General features: G+C 40.0%; 1 protein-coding gene across 1 annotated transcript in view; it reads left to right on the top strand.

Moving 5' to 3' along the window:
* Positions 1-16,346, top strand: part of UNC5D (unc-5 netrin receptor D) — a 259,865-nt gene that overhangs the window by 227,766 nt on the left and 15,753 nt on the right. The gene's annotated exons all lie outside the window — the stretch shown is intronic.

Below are 16,346 nucleotides of genomic sequence, written 5' to 3'. Positions count from 1 at the left end.
TATATATATTCAATCTTTTTAAAACAAAAATATTGTTCTTTCCATGTGTACTACTTATATAGTGTTAAAAAGTCTAAATTTGCTATTTTTCCTGGACACATAAACTATTTTTTTTTTAAATCCCACATCAGTTTTTCCAGTAAATGTCTGGGCAGATGCTTTATGTACTTCTGAATGTTTTGCCTTAACCTGGAGATAAAATACCTCATTAGATTATGAGGATTTTGCTGGTTGCAATCATATCATGGGTATTTATAAAACTGGAAAAGAAGGCATGATTTTTCTTTTCTTCTTTGGAAGCAGTCTAAGGGATGTCATAACCTGCAGCAAAGTGATAACTTCCTGCATTTCAACACTTCTGTTGACTAATAGCATAATTCCCCTCTTTTAAAAAAGATGTAATAATTCAAGATATTCCATAATGCCAATTTAGGATTGCAGGTTTGATATTTTTAAAATGTTGTTTTCTTTTCCTTCTCACTGTGAAAAAAATAATCAAGTGAAACGAGGATTTAACAAGTTTTGATAGGTATTGTTATCCTTCAAAAGCAAAGAACAGGGACGTGGGTTCCTAGTACCTTTCACTTTTTTGATTGCATCTGCTAGTGAAAAATCAAACCAATCTACTACAGGTTTGGGATTTTTTTGCTTTTGTTCAGACCCCCCCTCAGGGGAGCTATCAACGTACTGCATTTTTCAAGAGCTGTTTAGTTTAGAGCAGGCCTGAGCACAATATACAGTCGGAGGGCAAATTTGGCCCCATCTGTAAGTCTTCACAGCCCATTGGGTTGACCTTAGTCTCATTATGTAGGGCCTGCCAACTTCAAGATGGCCAAGAAATGTGAGTCAAGAGATTCAACTTGGCATTTCTACTAGACTAACACTGCCGAGAGCTGCATGTGAGTTGAGCTGAGTATCTCCAATATGCTAGAAGAGGCATGAGCTAATCTAAATGGCTCTCTGGTGGCTAAGTGTGGAGAGAGCTATTAAAGAGAACAAGTTATGAATTGGACAATCCCAGCTGAACTGTATGTATTGGTAGGGATCCTTTGGATATAAATTACAAGTTTTTGCAGTGTACTTTCAAATACACACCATATTATGTAGTGACATAGAAACATCTCTAACAGCCATTCCAACCTCCCCCCCCCCAAAAAATGTCTTTTGATAACTACTGAATTTTGCAAATTTGCACTAATCTGCAGATGGTCTTATTTACAGACTTAAATTCTTGACAGCTTTCTGACACTACTTTTAAACTCTCACACCACAACAGTCTGTCTGACTTATCTTTAGGCTTAGTCACATTACATAACTGGAAGCTGTTGTGTTCTCCATCAAAGAAGAAGATACAAAAACTCCAGGTTGTCAGACTGTTCTAGGATTCAGGATGGCTTTCATTTCTCATTTCAGATGCTCAACTGTTTCTGAAAGCATCTTTTTCCTGATGGTGACTGAGCCAAGATCACCACAAACAAATGGAACTAAGTCAGAATTAGAGTAATGCTTTCTCAGTTGGTCATATGAGTGAGCGTATGTAATAAGAAAATACATTTTCCCTGTTGAACTCTGTATTCCTTTGGGAATAATCTGTCAAGGGCTTTGTACCGATGATGGACAAGGGCAGAACCAAAAAGAGGCATGATCCTTCCTTTTTATCTTTCTCTGTCATTATCTGTTTTTTTATAGTTGGGTCACCATTTTTTATTTTCCACAGTACCCTGAACCTATAATCATTCTGGAGCTGGGGAGGTGGGTTGGCAACAGCCACATTTTAAAAATATGTTTACAATTTCAGTCTGGTGAGATGATGGAATCAAAAATGTTACACATGCAAAATTTCATACTGAAGCATGGGTTTGGCTGTCATGCCTGTTTGTTTGTTTTTAAGCAGAGGAAGATGTCATTATAATTAATATTGGTGGCCTTACTGAACTATGACTCTCAGAATGCAACAGGGGGCAGCCATAGCGGTAAAAGTGGAATAGCAGCGCCATAAGAGTGCAGTGTGGGAATCTACTAAATCAATGACATCTCTGCTTGATTGGATCCTGCAAGACAGTTCTCCAGTAAATCAAATTCAACATTTAATGCAGACCCATTCATCTTATTTTTAAAGTGAACAGAACCCTTTGGTTTAAGCTTGCTCCAACTGGCCCCCCATTCCCCGCCTTCCTTTGGTTGAGCTCCTGTAGTTACTTCAATCAGCTGTATTCTCTAATATATTTTCTCTGCCTTCCTTTATATGTTTCGGCCTTAGTTCAGATACAGTGGCCTGTAAGGCTGGCAAATAGTGTTGATCTTTTTCTTCTTGTTGCCTGAGGGCTGCTGCAGATTTCCTTGTTACAACTCAGTGTGAGGATTGGATTTATGATGCCCATTCTATTCACAGCCCTTGTTTACAAGTTGCAGTGGGAGACACCACACAACATCTATCTGATGTAATTAAATAAGCTCCAACAATGTACTGACAATGTTTGCAAGTGTCCCTCAGCCCTGAATTCCTGATATGTTTTCTAAGCTTGAAGAAGGAAATAATTTACAAGGGATAATTGGCTGAGGTTTTTCTTTGTACTCGTTTGATTGTAACTGATCTCACTGGAGATCCATTCTAGATCTTGTCAACCGGTCTTCTTTTGGCCATGGGAGTATTGCATTTCCTGGATGAGTTTTTTCCTGCTTCAGAAAAAGCTTCGGTGCCCTGGAGAATGCAAACGTCTAGCTATTCTTTCAGACTTCTGACCTTTCCAGGTGTTAGGATACGTGAGACTCCTGCATTGTTGCTGAGATTTCACTGTAAGGAAAAAGTACAAAAACTTCAAAATCTAAAGCAAAGATTTATTGGAAAGAGAAGAAATACTGATGAACCAGTGTGTTGTAGAGTTTGGGGTTAGGATTACCTGGTTTCTAATGCTTACTTGGTTGTTGAAACACACTGTCTGACCTTGGGCAAGTCACACTCGCAGCCTCAGAGGAAGGCAGTGGCAACCCATTCTGAACAAGTCTTGCTCAGAAAACCCTGAGATGGGTTAACCTTAGGGTTGACATAAGTTGGAAATGACTTGAAGGCAGGCAACAACAGATATTTTGTTCCAGTAGCTAAGAAAATAACTTGCAAGGAAGAAGTAAGTATATGTGGCATGGAGGGGGTGGTGGTGGATGGAAGCCTTATTCACTTGTTATTTTATGTTTCACGAAAAGCAGAGCACCCAAGTTCCATCCCCTGTTTCTTCCTCCGCATGTGGAGTGCTATCTGTGATATTCTTTCTGTGAATCCTGGACCTGGGAGTTTAAGATGCCAGTTTGCACGGAGAACATTCATAGATAGCAGAGGATCTCTGCTTCCGTCTGTTGCCTTACATGTATAGAAGGGTGAAGGAAAAAGGGAGAAAGAGAGGTAGGACTGACATTCCTCCACAATGTTTCAGCATTCAAAATAATATTCTAGAGTGGTCCTCAATTTAGATGCCTAGAGATACTTTCCCAAACTTAATCTGACACCCCTTTTAGCTACCCACTACCACCTTAGATAACTCAGCTCCTTTGCAAAACCTTTCATATAGCAACCCCATCTGTTCTGTTGCTTTTTGATCATTTTCAAAAGAAGATTAAGATATGTGAAGGCAGAAACATAAGGATGAACCCAGCTGTTTCATCTGCAAGGGCTCAGTAGAAGCGAATTAAAATGGGTTAATTAAATAGAAGGAGCACATATTTTGTCTGCTGTTTTACTACTTCTGTAGGCTAAAAATGAGGAGTGCAAGCCAGACCAAAAGAATTTTCATAGAGAGCCTTGCTTTCTGAAATGTGAGGGAGAAAAATCAAACAAAAGCAAACTTTAATTAGAACACCACACATTCTTTCTCCTTTTCAAAGAGTTGAGACAGCTGTGACATGTATTCTGACTCCTTTGGTATAAAAGGTAGCTTTATTTCCCCAGCAGTGTAGCAAGTATAAAATCAGATTTAGTATCGGCTTCCCTAGAGCCCAGTAACTTGACCTAGATTTACGCGGCTGAGATGTCTGCCGCCAAGTCATCCATCTTGTGCCCATGTCTTGGATCAAAACTGCATGTTACTATAAAGATATGGCCACCAGGCTTTTCATTTTGCAGTTTACATGCAGGGAAAATGACTTACGAGTTGGTGGAAGGTTATGCTCTATGAGGGAGCAAAATGAGGACTTTCTCCACCAAATAAACATTTTGTATCCCCACGTGAAATTTTCTTTTTCTGGCATTCCAGAGTAAAATACACTAAAAATACCCCACACCCAGAATGCTTACATTTGCTGTGTTTGCATTTCCTCGGACTTTGCCTAACATTTTTCTTTGGACATCTAAACTCTATTTCTAAATACTCAACTGAAGTTTTAAATTACTACAGTGTTAGAAAGTTGGGGAGGAGGGGAAAATTGAATTTGGGGGGGCAGAAGACTTATTGGGGGGTGCAATGCCAATGAGGAGCCAGCATGGAGTAGTGGTTTGAGTGTTGAACTATGACTGCGGAGACCAGAGTTTGACTTCCAGCTCGGCCATGAAAGCCACTGGGTGACTTTGGGCACATTACATGCTTTCAGCCTCAGGGAAAAGGCAATGGCAATCTTCCTCTGAACAAATCTTGGCAAGAAAACTCCATGATAGGTTTGTCTTAGGGTCACCGTAAGTCGGAAACTGTTTAAAAACAGAAAGTGAACAGGAAGTTCTTCTCCTGGGCCTAAAATGGCCTGGTGAGCTTAAACATGGCAGAAATTGCTCCATGCCCATTAGACTGGAGGGGATTTATTTGTTTGTTTATGGCAATGGAATATAATTGGCAGTGTGGCACTGCAAGGACTCCCGGGGTATAATCTGGCCCTCATCACCCCACAATTGGCCACTTTATCTTGGACCCCTTAAATCAATGTGATATCCATTTCTACTATTGAAGAAATGTTTTACTACCAGGACAGTCAGATTGCAGTACTTGCAAAGGGGGAGAGTATCACCTTGTCTTTTGTGTTTCCAACTCTGTTAATAAGTACATTTGCATGTAGGAATAGTTATGGGGGAGAGAAGAATGATGCACAACATGTGCCCAAAGATTCTGTACAATATCCTAAGAGGTTGCCCGCAAATCTCTGCAAGGACAACACATTAAAGAACATGGAGATATGCTTTGGCTTGCTGTGTGTGCACTTACAGTGCCTCAACTCAACAATAGCAAATGCTTGTTGTGGTATCAAGCTCATGGACAATAGAGCTAGCACAATGAGGAAAAAACACTTAACGTACTAATGGCTTATATATAGCCTTGATGCCTTGGCATTCAGCCTCCATTTCTTGTAGGGACGCTGTATGTTCTGAATAGAAATGGTTGGGAACATAGATAAGCATGAACAATACAAACAGAAAATAATGAATAAGCCTGTTGCTCAGATCCTTTTAGGAACATCTTGCTAGCTATTTGTCAAGGCCAGAACTCATTGGTGCTGGCATGTATACTATCCTTTATGGGAGAATGAAGAAACAGATGTAAAATTTCATGGAATTCAATTAGAAGTGTGCAAAATTGCATGGGGACAGTAGGCTTTTTTGTTGTTGTTGCTTAGGCACTCTTTTGAAGGGATGTCAAATCTCCTTACAAAAAAAATTACTGTTTCTCCAAATCACACTTGCATTTTTATCCCTTCATTTGTTCATACCAGCTTGTGATTTTTCTCCATATTTTTAACAATGCTTAATATAAACATTTCTACACATTTTTCATGTTACAAAAGGAAGTTAAAGGAAGTAGGTGTAGTATGCAGTTACAGCTGTTTACATCTTTTTAAACATACACGTAATTCTAGGCATATTTTATTTCTCTAAAATACACTGCAAGCTTCACAAATGTTTAAGGATTGCACTGCGAGTCTCACAAATGTTCCATATAAGAAGCAAGGTACATTTTGCCTGTCAAAGAGTTTCAGGTGCAAAGTGGATATTAATGCCAAGAGTGGCAAATCTATTGAATTATCTTCCATCCTTGATATTTGCACAACATCTGTCCTCACCAAAGGCCAATGCAGATTCCTTTAATGTTTGGAGCATTCATTGTTTTTGTTGTGTACCTTCAAGTTGTTTGTGACTTATGGTGATGCTAAGGTGAAAATATCATAGGGTTTTCTGGGGCTGAGAGTGTGTTCACATCTCTGTGTGTGACTCACCTAAGGTCACCCAATGTGTTTCCATGGCCAAGCAGGGAATTGAACTCTGGTTTGTCTCCAGAATCGTAGTCCAACACTCAAACCACTACACCACACTGGCTCTTTGGGGCACTTACGGCACCTTGTAACGGCACCTCGAGCTAACACCACTCGAGGAACGCAAACCTTCAGTAGATTCAGAAAAGCTCTGTTCAGTAAGCAGAGCAGATCACATTACACATTTGTAGTCAGGACTGAAGCTACAGGAAAAGAGATTCCACCTAAACATTAGGAGGAACTTCCTAACAGTATGGTCTGTTCAACAGTGGAACAAACTCTCTTGGAGTGTGGTGGAGTCTCCTTCCTTGGAGGTCTTTAAACAGAGGCTGAATGGCCATCTGTCAGGGATGCTTTGATTGAGAGTTCCTGCATCATTGAATGGGGAGGGACTGGATGGCCCTTGGGGTCTCTTCCATCTCTACGAGTATCATTCTATGATTCTATTTTTTTCAGTTGCAAAAAAGGGGAAAAAACAAAAGTGTCTTCTGCATGGTATTACCAAAACAATAAAAATAATAAAAATGAAATTTGCATTATGATTCCCCAAGTAATTGTTAGGTAAATGACCCCGTGGCTGGTTCTCTGGAAATTTGTGAATATTTTTGCTTAGTGTTTCAGAGCATGTTTAAGCCATTAGATGAGGTCATGGGTGTGCTTCAAATGCAGAGCTTGGAGCAAACAAATTAATTATTAATTCATTTGCAAAATTAATTAACTGTAAGCCCAACAAGTGCTAAGTGTCACTGGGATCAGTATCTAACTTAAAGTAGACCAAAAAAACTTTGCAAGCACATTCACAATGCTAACAAATGACTTGTTTTCTTGGGATTGCTAGAAGTTAAACAGAAGAAGGAAGAATCCAGTTGCTTATATGGCTCTGTGCTGCTGAGATGTTCCTTTCATAGTTTAGAACAGATACAGACCTAGGCCTTATGGGAAAGTGTTACAGTCTGGCTGAGCCAAAGTTTGGATCATTAGGATTGAAAATTAATTTTGTTTTTGTTAAATGTTAAGAGGTAAATGATTAATATGATGGTATTTATATTAATAATTGAGATAATTAAATTCATTGGAAGAACATAAATCAATTCAATTCTCAAAATGTCAGTTTTCAAAACACATTATAAGATTTACAGAGAATGTCATGAAGGTGGTGACCATTGATGTGTATGGGCACATTTTGGGTTTGGCTTCTTCAAAAAAGCTATTTTTCTCCTTTCAAAGTCTCCATCCCCCAATTTGCTACTTTATCAAAGATGGACTGTAATATCCATAATATGATTGTTGCCTGGTGAAAGTGAGTGTGAAACATAAGGGGACTGGGAACAGGACATCAACTTGGAGCAACAAATGGAGTTATTCTGAAGGAGCCATGGTCAACTGGGAACTATCCTGCTAAGTAGTCACATCATTCTCAGCCCACGCACATGCCCATTTCTTCATATCATTCCTCCAGATCCTTACTAGAATCATAATAATAATAATAATTTGTTTTATTTATATACTGCTATTCCAAAGATCATAGCGGTGAACAGCAAGTAAGCTAATTAGCAAGTAAGCTAATTTGCCCCCAACAGTCTGGGTACTCATTTTAGCGACCTCGGAAGGATGCAAGCCTGAGTCGAGCTTGGGCCCCTTTGCTGGTCTTGAACTCGCACGACCGATGTCCATCCAGCCTCTGCTTAAAGACCTCAAAAGAAGGAGACTCCACCACTCTCCGAGGAAGGAGTCTGTTCCACTTTCGGACAGCCCTTACTGTCAGGAAGTTCTTCCTAATGTTGAGGTGGAATCTCTTTTCCTGCAGCTTGCTTCCATTGCTCCGGGTTCTAGTCTCACTATTTCTCCCTCTTTCCATTCTTTTCCTTCTCAAAGCAGCAGGCATTTTAAAAGGAGCTGAAACAAACTTTAGTCCTCCAAATGTTATGAACTCCCAGAAGCCCTAACCATTGTTTATGCTATTTCAACTTCTTGGAGGTGAAATTCTAATACCGACTCATTGTCTTAGACTAAGCCAGTGCAGAGCCGTAGGATGCATTCCCTCCCATTCTAATCCTTCTCTTCCCGAAGCCTCTTATTTCACTGAATCTGGCAAACAGTATACCCTCCATACCCTCTAATGAATTCTAATGACCTCAGATTTTTAAAGTTTAGAAATAACTGCAGCATTAATCAGGCAGGCTTGGGAGTTCAGCTGCGCTTGGGGGAAATCTAACAAATTAATAATTTAACTAATTAATGAATTTTTCCAACTGCTGAGCAGAGCTGAGAAGGAGAAAGGAAGGCGAAGAGACAGATTTGCCACAAGGAATTCAGACAACAAGGTGATAAACAGAACAGAGTCTAGAAGATTATAGCTGTGGAGCCATTTATTATGGGCTGGCCTGGGATAAATTGGGAGAAGTGAGTAACGGAGAAGATCAACAGGGCAACACTTCAGTTCCCCAAGCTCCTGTATTTACTGGCTTAGCTCCCTTTAAAGGCGCATCAAATGAGGATTAAATAAAAGGGAATATCAACACTGTGTGGCAGAAGGGTAGAAAAGGATTTCATTTACATTTTTGATGTCTTGCCCCCTGAATCAGCTTTTTAACAACATATTTCAGGGGCAGGTTTGGATGCAACTTTGGCTGAATTTTCAGAGATCTGTTTTATTCATGCCTGGCACCCTTTTCTTTGCAGAAGCAGCAACAGAAACAGAAACAACTGCTGTTTCAAAATTATGATATAAACCAGCTCATTAAGATTTCCTTATGGCCGGTGTGTCAGGGACTGAGCAAGAATAGGTACAGCTCTCAAACCCACATGTTTTTCTTAGAATATTCCAATAGAATTTCATCAAAAATAATTTTCTTAATGACTATAACTCATCAGTTATGTCCATTTAAGTATTTGTTATTTACTACTCCTAATCATTTCCCTTTATTTATTTATTTATTTATTTATTTATTCAGAATGTTGAGATTGGGCTGCTTTTCTTTCCCTTGGCTTTAGACTTTATTTGGAGTCCCAATATAGTAATCTGTACCCAATTTCAACAAAACCTAGGTCAGCTAAGGGGAAGAGATGCACCAATTTGTTTCCCAGTACATGATATCCATCAGCCTGAGGTCCAGTTCATTCTTGCAGGAGAGTAAAGTGATAATCCTTTTCTTTCTCTGCAACCATTTCAGATGCCAGTGGGACATTCCAATGCTTTTCTCTACAAACCTGTATAAACATTGTATGTAGAAATCATAGAGATCAGGCAGTTCTTGATTATTGCACTGGTCCGAACAAATGGCCATGAATAACTATTAGAGGGAAAGAATAGTTAAATCCAGTTTCTAACTCCAAGTAGAGTATGTATGTGTGCCTTACAATGGGCCGAGCCAGTTGTTTGGTGCCTTAGTTATTTGTAACTTATGGTGACTCAAAGGCAAACCTGTTGTGGAGTTTTCTTGGCAAAATTTGTTCAGAAGCAAGTTGCCCTTGCTTTCCTTTGAAGCTGAGAGTATGGCTTGCCCAAGGTCATCTAATGGGTTTTCATGGCTGGAAGGGGATTTGCAACCTGTTCTCTGTAGTTATAGCCCAATGGTCAAACCATTACACCATGCTGGCTCTCAAGTCATTGGGTTTTCAGGGGTGGCGGGCTTGATTTGTTCAGAGGGGGTTTGCCTTTTCCTTCCCCATGCAACAGGTTTTCATGATCAAGCAGGGATTTGAGTCTTTTCTATCCCTGTCCCCTTCCTTGTCTCAGGAGGAGGGAAGGAGAAATGGCATAGCTTTATCTCCCAAGAGCAAATCTTTCCCAAGACAGATGCACTTCATCTCCTGTAGTAAGTGCTAACCAGGGCAAGGCTTGGGCTACGTCTAGACCTTTTGTGTAATCAAATGATCTGGCTGCCTCTTCAAAGCTGTCCAGGAAAATGGAAGATAATCTGTCAGCCCAATTCAAGTGTCACAGTCACCAACTTTCCATTCTTCCCGAAACTGTCTTAATTACATTCCAAGTGGCTGACCTTGAAACTTTGGTGTCTATTCCTTGAAGATAAAATTGTCTTGCATCTATATAGCATTTGACTTTCTCCATTGCCTTTTTGTCAGCCTGGCATTCAAACAGATTCTAATTGAACAGAATGTAGGGCAGCGCGGTGATTGTTCTGGCCTGGATCTATCCTACATACCTTGTTAAAACTGGTGGTGTGTATGTGTGAAACAAGTGCGCACGACACCATTTCAGAAGAATTGTTAATGCCATGTGTGTTTGTGCAGGGGTGTGGATACAAAGGAACATTACTCATAGCTGAGACCAAACTGCAATGGAAATCACCTTATTATGTGTATCTCTTTTCCAAAATAGCAAGATGTTGTGGCTCTCTTTGGCTGAGGTGTTATGGCCAAAGTCTGATCAATAGTTACCTGGGAGTAAACGTTGTTGGATATAGTGGAACTTATTTCAGCATAAACATGCATTATATAGTACTGCACACTCCTTGAATTCCTGTTGGTGACCTTAGCAAACTGCATTATTCATTCACAGAAGAACAACAACTATACCAATATAATGGAACAAAACTTGGCTTCTTCCTGAGGGGCTGGATGTACTTAGAAGGTTTTCTAAGCAGAGACAGCAGCATTATAACACAACTTGATCTCCTGAAATGTTAGGGACTCTCCTATCTAAATCTAACCAATTTTAGACCCATTGAATCAATGGAATTTTAATTGGGACTCTACCTATTTGGTCAGTTCCTGATTTTCCATAAATGTTGAATCTTAAGAATTGTGTGGAGCACTTAACAATGTCATGGCAGTTAGATGTCACCAGCTCATTGCAAATAAAGTCCAAACTAGACATAATGCAGAAAACTTGTAAACAAGATATTCAGGCTATTGAGTGAGAAACAGGTGTAGTTCCCTACCATACTCACACATACTGGATCAAGAATGGTATCCCTTTCCTCTCTTGCAATGCATGTGATTTACAGGCACACATCTTTTACAGAAGTTGGTATAGAAGCATGTCTGGTTGTCTAGGGGAGAGCACTATGGAAAGGCATGATTTAAATCAGGAAGATGCTGCAAGTGGGTTAACTGTCACTGCACCCAACACCTGACCGCCTTGCTTTACTGGAAATTGTAGTAAGTCTACCATGTCACATTTCAGTTTAGTTTACTAACTAGAAGTCTGTAATCTCAAAAGTTCTAGTGGCAATTGAACTACACTCATGGAAGCAGAGGCAAAGGTGATGGCAGTGATGGGAAGGTGATGGTGATAGCAGTGGAGGGAGATGAGAAAGGTGGCAATGGCAGCGGAGAAGGATTTTGGTTCCCTACTACCTGTTTCCTGAACACCTGCCATCCAGGGGCATCCATGGACCCAAAGCAACATGGAAAGACTTGGTTAGACAACTGCCTGTGCCACATGTTCAGAAAAGAGGCAGCTTGCAACAGCACCTTTCTCCCATAGCTCTGTGAAAGTGCAAAGGAGGTAACACTTCTGTAGTGATTAACACTAGGGTCCTGACCATTATGAGTAATGCAGAATGATAACCATGCAAATTAGAATTTGCAAAGAATAGAATAAAGCACTATGTCTGCTGGACTTCCTTAATATATTAAGGATCACTCAAATATGTGCATTCTGTCTTTCTCCTCCTCACACTCTGTTTCTCGCCCTTCTCATCTGTATATATGAGATCTTAAGAGATCAGTATGTAGAACATTTTGGCTCTTCAGCATTGGTGACCATAAAGGTATGCGTGTATGTGATAGTGAGTGAGTGAGTGAGTGAGTGAGAAAACCTTGTATTTTGAAATAGCTTTAATGTTTTGTAGAGTTCTTAAGAGAGGGATGAAGAAGAGAGGGATGAAGAAAAGAAGGATGTTAAGTGGTGTGGGTTTTTTTTTATAAACTTTGTTTAAAAACACATTTCTGTGCTGTCATTTTTAATGGGAAGAAATGCATTCTCTATTTACCTAACCCTTCACTAATAAGATAGAAAATAGTGTTCAGAGCATGACAATTCCATTTTGGTGAAATAATTGAAGAACTGTGAATTCTATAATTCTTCACTTTGATAAAACACTCCCTTTACCTTCACCCACTCATAATTTTGCAAACAGGTAAATGGAGCGTAATTAGAATGGTGGAAAAGGTTGTTTTCTCTCCAGCCTTCCTCCATTTCTCAGAAAACAAAACAAGCTAAAGGATTAGATCTGGTTTGTGATTTGTTTACTCTGCACTCCGGGGGATCTTAAATACCTGCAAACATGCAATGTTTTCCTCCCCTGCCTCCCTTAATAAACAGTGAGTGAACCATATTCACAGTCCTCCTGCCATGCTGGTTATTAGAGAGACGACTCCTGCTGTGTGCTGTGTGTGAGAGTTCATCTAATTAGGTGATTTCAGTTCATTTGGCATTAAATAATTCCCAGAATTCCCATATATTTGTACATTATGTTCACTGGGAGAAGCATTTTCTCAAAAAGCAATTAAAAAAGGCCCCCTGCATAAATAACTACCGTTGGTCACACAGCGCATGGCTGGCAAATACCTACCAGGACAATTGCAGGAACCATTGGCTTCAATGAGTGTAGTAAACACAGAGTGCAGTCTAGGGAGCATTAGAAAGGCTATGGAGCTCAATTAAGAAATCAGTTTAAGCCAAAGCTTTGGGATTAGTTTATAGTTCTGGCGATATTGATGCAGCATCTATTGTCATGCTGTAATGACCAATATGGAATTCTATAAAATCTTGCTATTATTCCATGCCATGCAGGGATGCAGTACTTGAAGGCTGAAAGGCAGACTAGAGCTTCCTTTGTTCCAGAGATCATCGGGATTGAGTTGGGATGACACACATCATCCCATGTCACTTGGCTGCTGAAATACTTCCTCACAGTTTTTTTGAGTTGCCTTCCTATAGCTGGTAATTTATTCCACATAAGAGAAACTTAGCATTGTAGGTAGAGCGGTGTGTAGGTAGACACACATCAAACAGTGTGTCATTGAGTCACACAATGAGATGTGTCCACTGTTTCAAACTTACACAATAGCTTTTGGGGTGGATAACAGATCCTAAAGGAAAGGGGGATTTCATTCAGATATGAAATGGTTAATGTCCCATTGTGGTTGATCTCTCCACTCCCAACCTCCTGTTCCTTCCATTGATTTAATTATTATTCCTAAATAAGGCATCCACATATTTTGGTCTAGCTTGACTCACACTTGCTTTTCCAACCAATTCCAAATGCTGTTTGCAGCAGCTTAAACATAACTGGAGAGAAAAAAAATTGATCTGTGATTGGCAAGCAATTTGTCATTTTATATGTCCCTCATTCTTGTAACCTGCTACACTGTCTTCCCTCAGGAATAAGGTGCAGCGCCAGACTCCCAGTCTAACTTGTCAAAATGTACAAGCTCTTTCTCTGAGAAGAATGCTATGTTTTGCTATTCAAACACAAAGATGACCTTTTAACTAGCATTCGCTCTAGCTGATAGCTAAAGACATTTTCTTAATGGCTAATCATTACTCAGATACATTTTCTATAGAGAGCATTAATGGAAGGTGTTCATGGCTAGATCCTTCTAACCTGTTTGGGTGGGGGCTGAGAAGAAACAGTTTGGAAAGAAAAACAAAATTGAAGCTGGATTGGAAGAAAGAACCTTGATGGTTTCCAAAAGTGTGCCATTTGCCTGGGGAGCTAATGCTGCATTACAGCAAAATACAGGTCTGTCTGCTGTGCACCTTGTCTGTGCTCAATAAATATAAATATTACAAAGCTACCACAGTACTCAAGTACTTCTTCACACGTGAAAAGTGACCCAAGCCAGAAGATTGGCAACTCAATTATATTGTTTCTGTGCGGAGTTGCTTTACTTTGTTTTTTGAATAGATTTTAATGCATGGAAAGACTGATTATTTTCTTTTGGGAATTGTCTCTACAAGCATAAATAAAAACTCTGGAATCAATGTCCCTAGGAAGTATACATGCAGTGGCTTTGAAAATCTAACCTGTATTTTGCTCTCACTGTGGGACATAAATTGTCTTAACTTTTTTCCCGCCCCACAGTAAACTTTTCCATTTGTTTGTCAGCAGCATGTTTTGGATGAACGAAACAAGATCTGAATTTTGCTTGCCTGATGTGAATGAGATATTAAGGATAAGGATGCAACCACAGAGTGAAACAATAAGGATGTTTGACTCAATCTGTGCCAGATTAGACAGTCCTGGGCTGGACAAAGAAATAGTTTGACACTGTAGAAAGGAGCTTTCAGTTTTCCTGAGGCTGAGAAAAGAGTCAGTTTTGATGATGGTGATGATGATTATTATTATTAACCTTTATTTATGAAGCACTGTAAATTTACACAGCGCTATACATACAATCTTTTTAATTAGACGGTTCCCTGCCCTCAGGCTTACAATCTAAAAAGACATGACACAGAAGGAGAAGGGAGTGGTGGAGGGAAAGGGTAAGAGGTCCAGCAGTTCCTCTCTACCTCTGAGGCCTGGACCAAGGCAGATGGACTTCATAATGGATCTTCTTCCAGGGAAAATATATACTCTCAAGTAGGATAATACATATACAGTACATAGCAATACAGGAAATGGTTCGATAAAACAGGCATCTAAAGAACATCAAATAGCAAGCGACAATTATGCAATGCCTGGGAACGCTTCTCTGAACAGGATGGTCTTCAACTCTGTTTTGAAGCTGGTTAAAGAAGTGATGGCTCTTGCTTGTGGGGGAAGAAGGTTCCAGGAGTGAGGGGCAGCAAGTGAAAAGGGGCGAATCCGGGATGGGGCAGAGGAAATCCTGGGCTGAGACAGCAGACCTTGACTACCAGAACGGAGGGCCCGAGTGGGAAGGTGAGGAGAAAGAAGGTCTTTGGATTCAGCCAGTCCATGGAGGGCTTTAAATGTCGACAGCAGGAGCTTATACTGAATGCGGAAAGGGAGTGGGAGCCAGTGAAGGGATGCCAACACAGGAGAGATGTGGTCAGAGCGGTGGGTGGAAGTGATAATACGTGCAGCTGAATGCTGGACAGAAATTAAAGGACAGAGGTGAGAAAGAGGAAGCCCAGCCAGGAGGACGTTACAGTAATCAAGTCGGAAGACCACTAGGGCATGGACCAGGATCTTGGCAGTAGAGATATGGTCGGATTAATTTTTGATAAGAGTTTACCAAACTTGCCTATACATTCAGGATGAAGAGAATTTGCAATTTTGTTTTAACGAACAAATAATTTTGGAATTTTAAACAGAAATTTTGTGAGAGAAACTGAAATGTATGGGTCCTTACTTTCAGGTCTAGGATTTTAATTTGTTAAAATATCAGTGTGAATTGCGATATATATTCAAACATATTCATACTGAATTAGCCTCACCACCTTTAAGGCACTCTTCACTACTAACATATTTATGGCAAGCAATACAACATAGTTTTCTCCACTCTAGAATAGCTATCCCTATTAAATGTGGCCAATGCAAATAGAAGGGGGGAAATGGTTTCTGAAGAATTTAACAAAATTGGCCAATCCAGCATTTGAGACAGAAGCTTAAAAGGTGGGAGAAGGGAGAAATTGACAGAGAGGGTTTCAGCCAGCCTGGGGAGCAAATTTGGGCCATCCGTATAGCAGACACAGTTGGGGAGAAGTGTGAACCTTTGAAATTGTTTGAAGAAGAGGTTTTCAAAAACCTGAAAGTACCAGGAGGCTTGGGATCTGCCTTTGTCTCTGGCTATTTCTAAGCAGACCCTGAGGACCATCTAACCAGGAGCTCTGGAACTGGTTGGCTGGTGGAGCCAGACAATGGAGTCCAGACCCCCAACTATCCAGACACATTAAAGACTACAAACTCTATCTAATCTGTGAGTAAGATTAGCAGAATGCACCAGTCAATGGCATTAGGATCTGAAAAAATGAAGAGAGTGTCATAATTAGTATACTTGTTCAATTTAAAATCCACTTTTTTCTGTGACCCATTTGGGTTTGGTCAGGGACAGACCAGAGTTAGAAATCATCATTGAATGATGCTGGTTGCATTAGTTAGGGATGCATTAGTGAGACATAATTATTTGGGCATTGTTGTTCATAGCTATAAAATTTTGCTTGTAGCACTCTCTGGAAATAAAAGAAA

Source organism: Sceloporus undulatus, chromosome 6 (genome assembly GCF_019175285.1).
Source record: "Sceloporus undulatus isolate JIND9_A2432 ecotype Alabama chromosome 6, SceUnd_v1.1, whole genome shotgun sequence".
In the NCBI taxonomy this organism is placed as follows: Eukaryota; Metazoa; Chordata; class Lepidosauria; order Squamata; family Phrynosomatidae; genus Sceloporus; species Sceloporus undulatus.
Note: the sequence above shows the minus strand (reverse complement) of the source record. Positions and strands in the feature narration are given on the sequence as shown.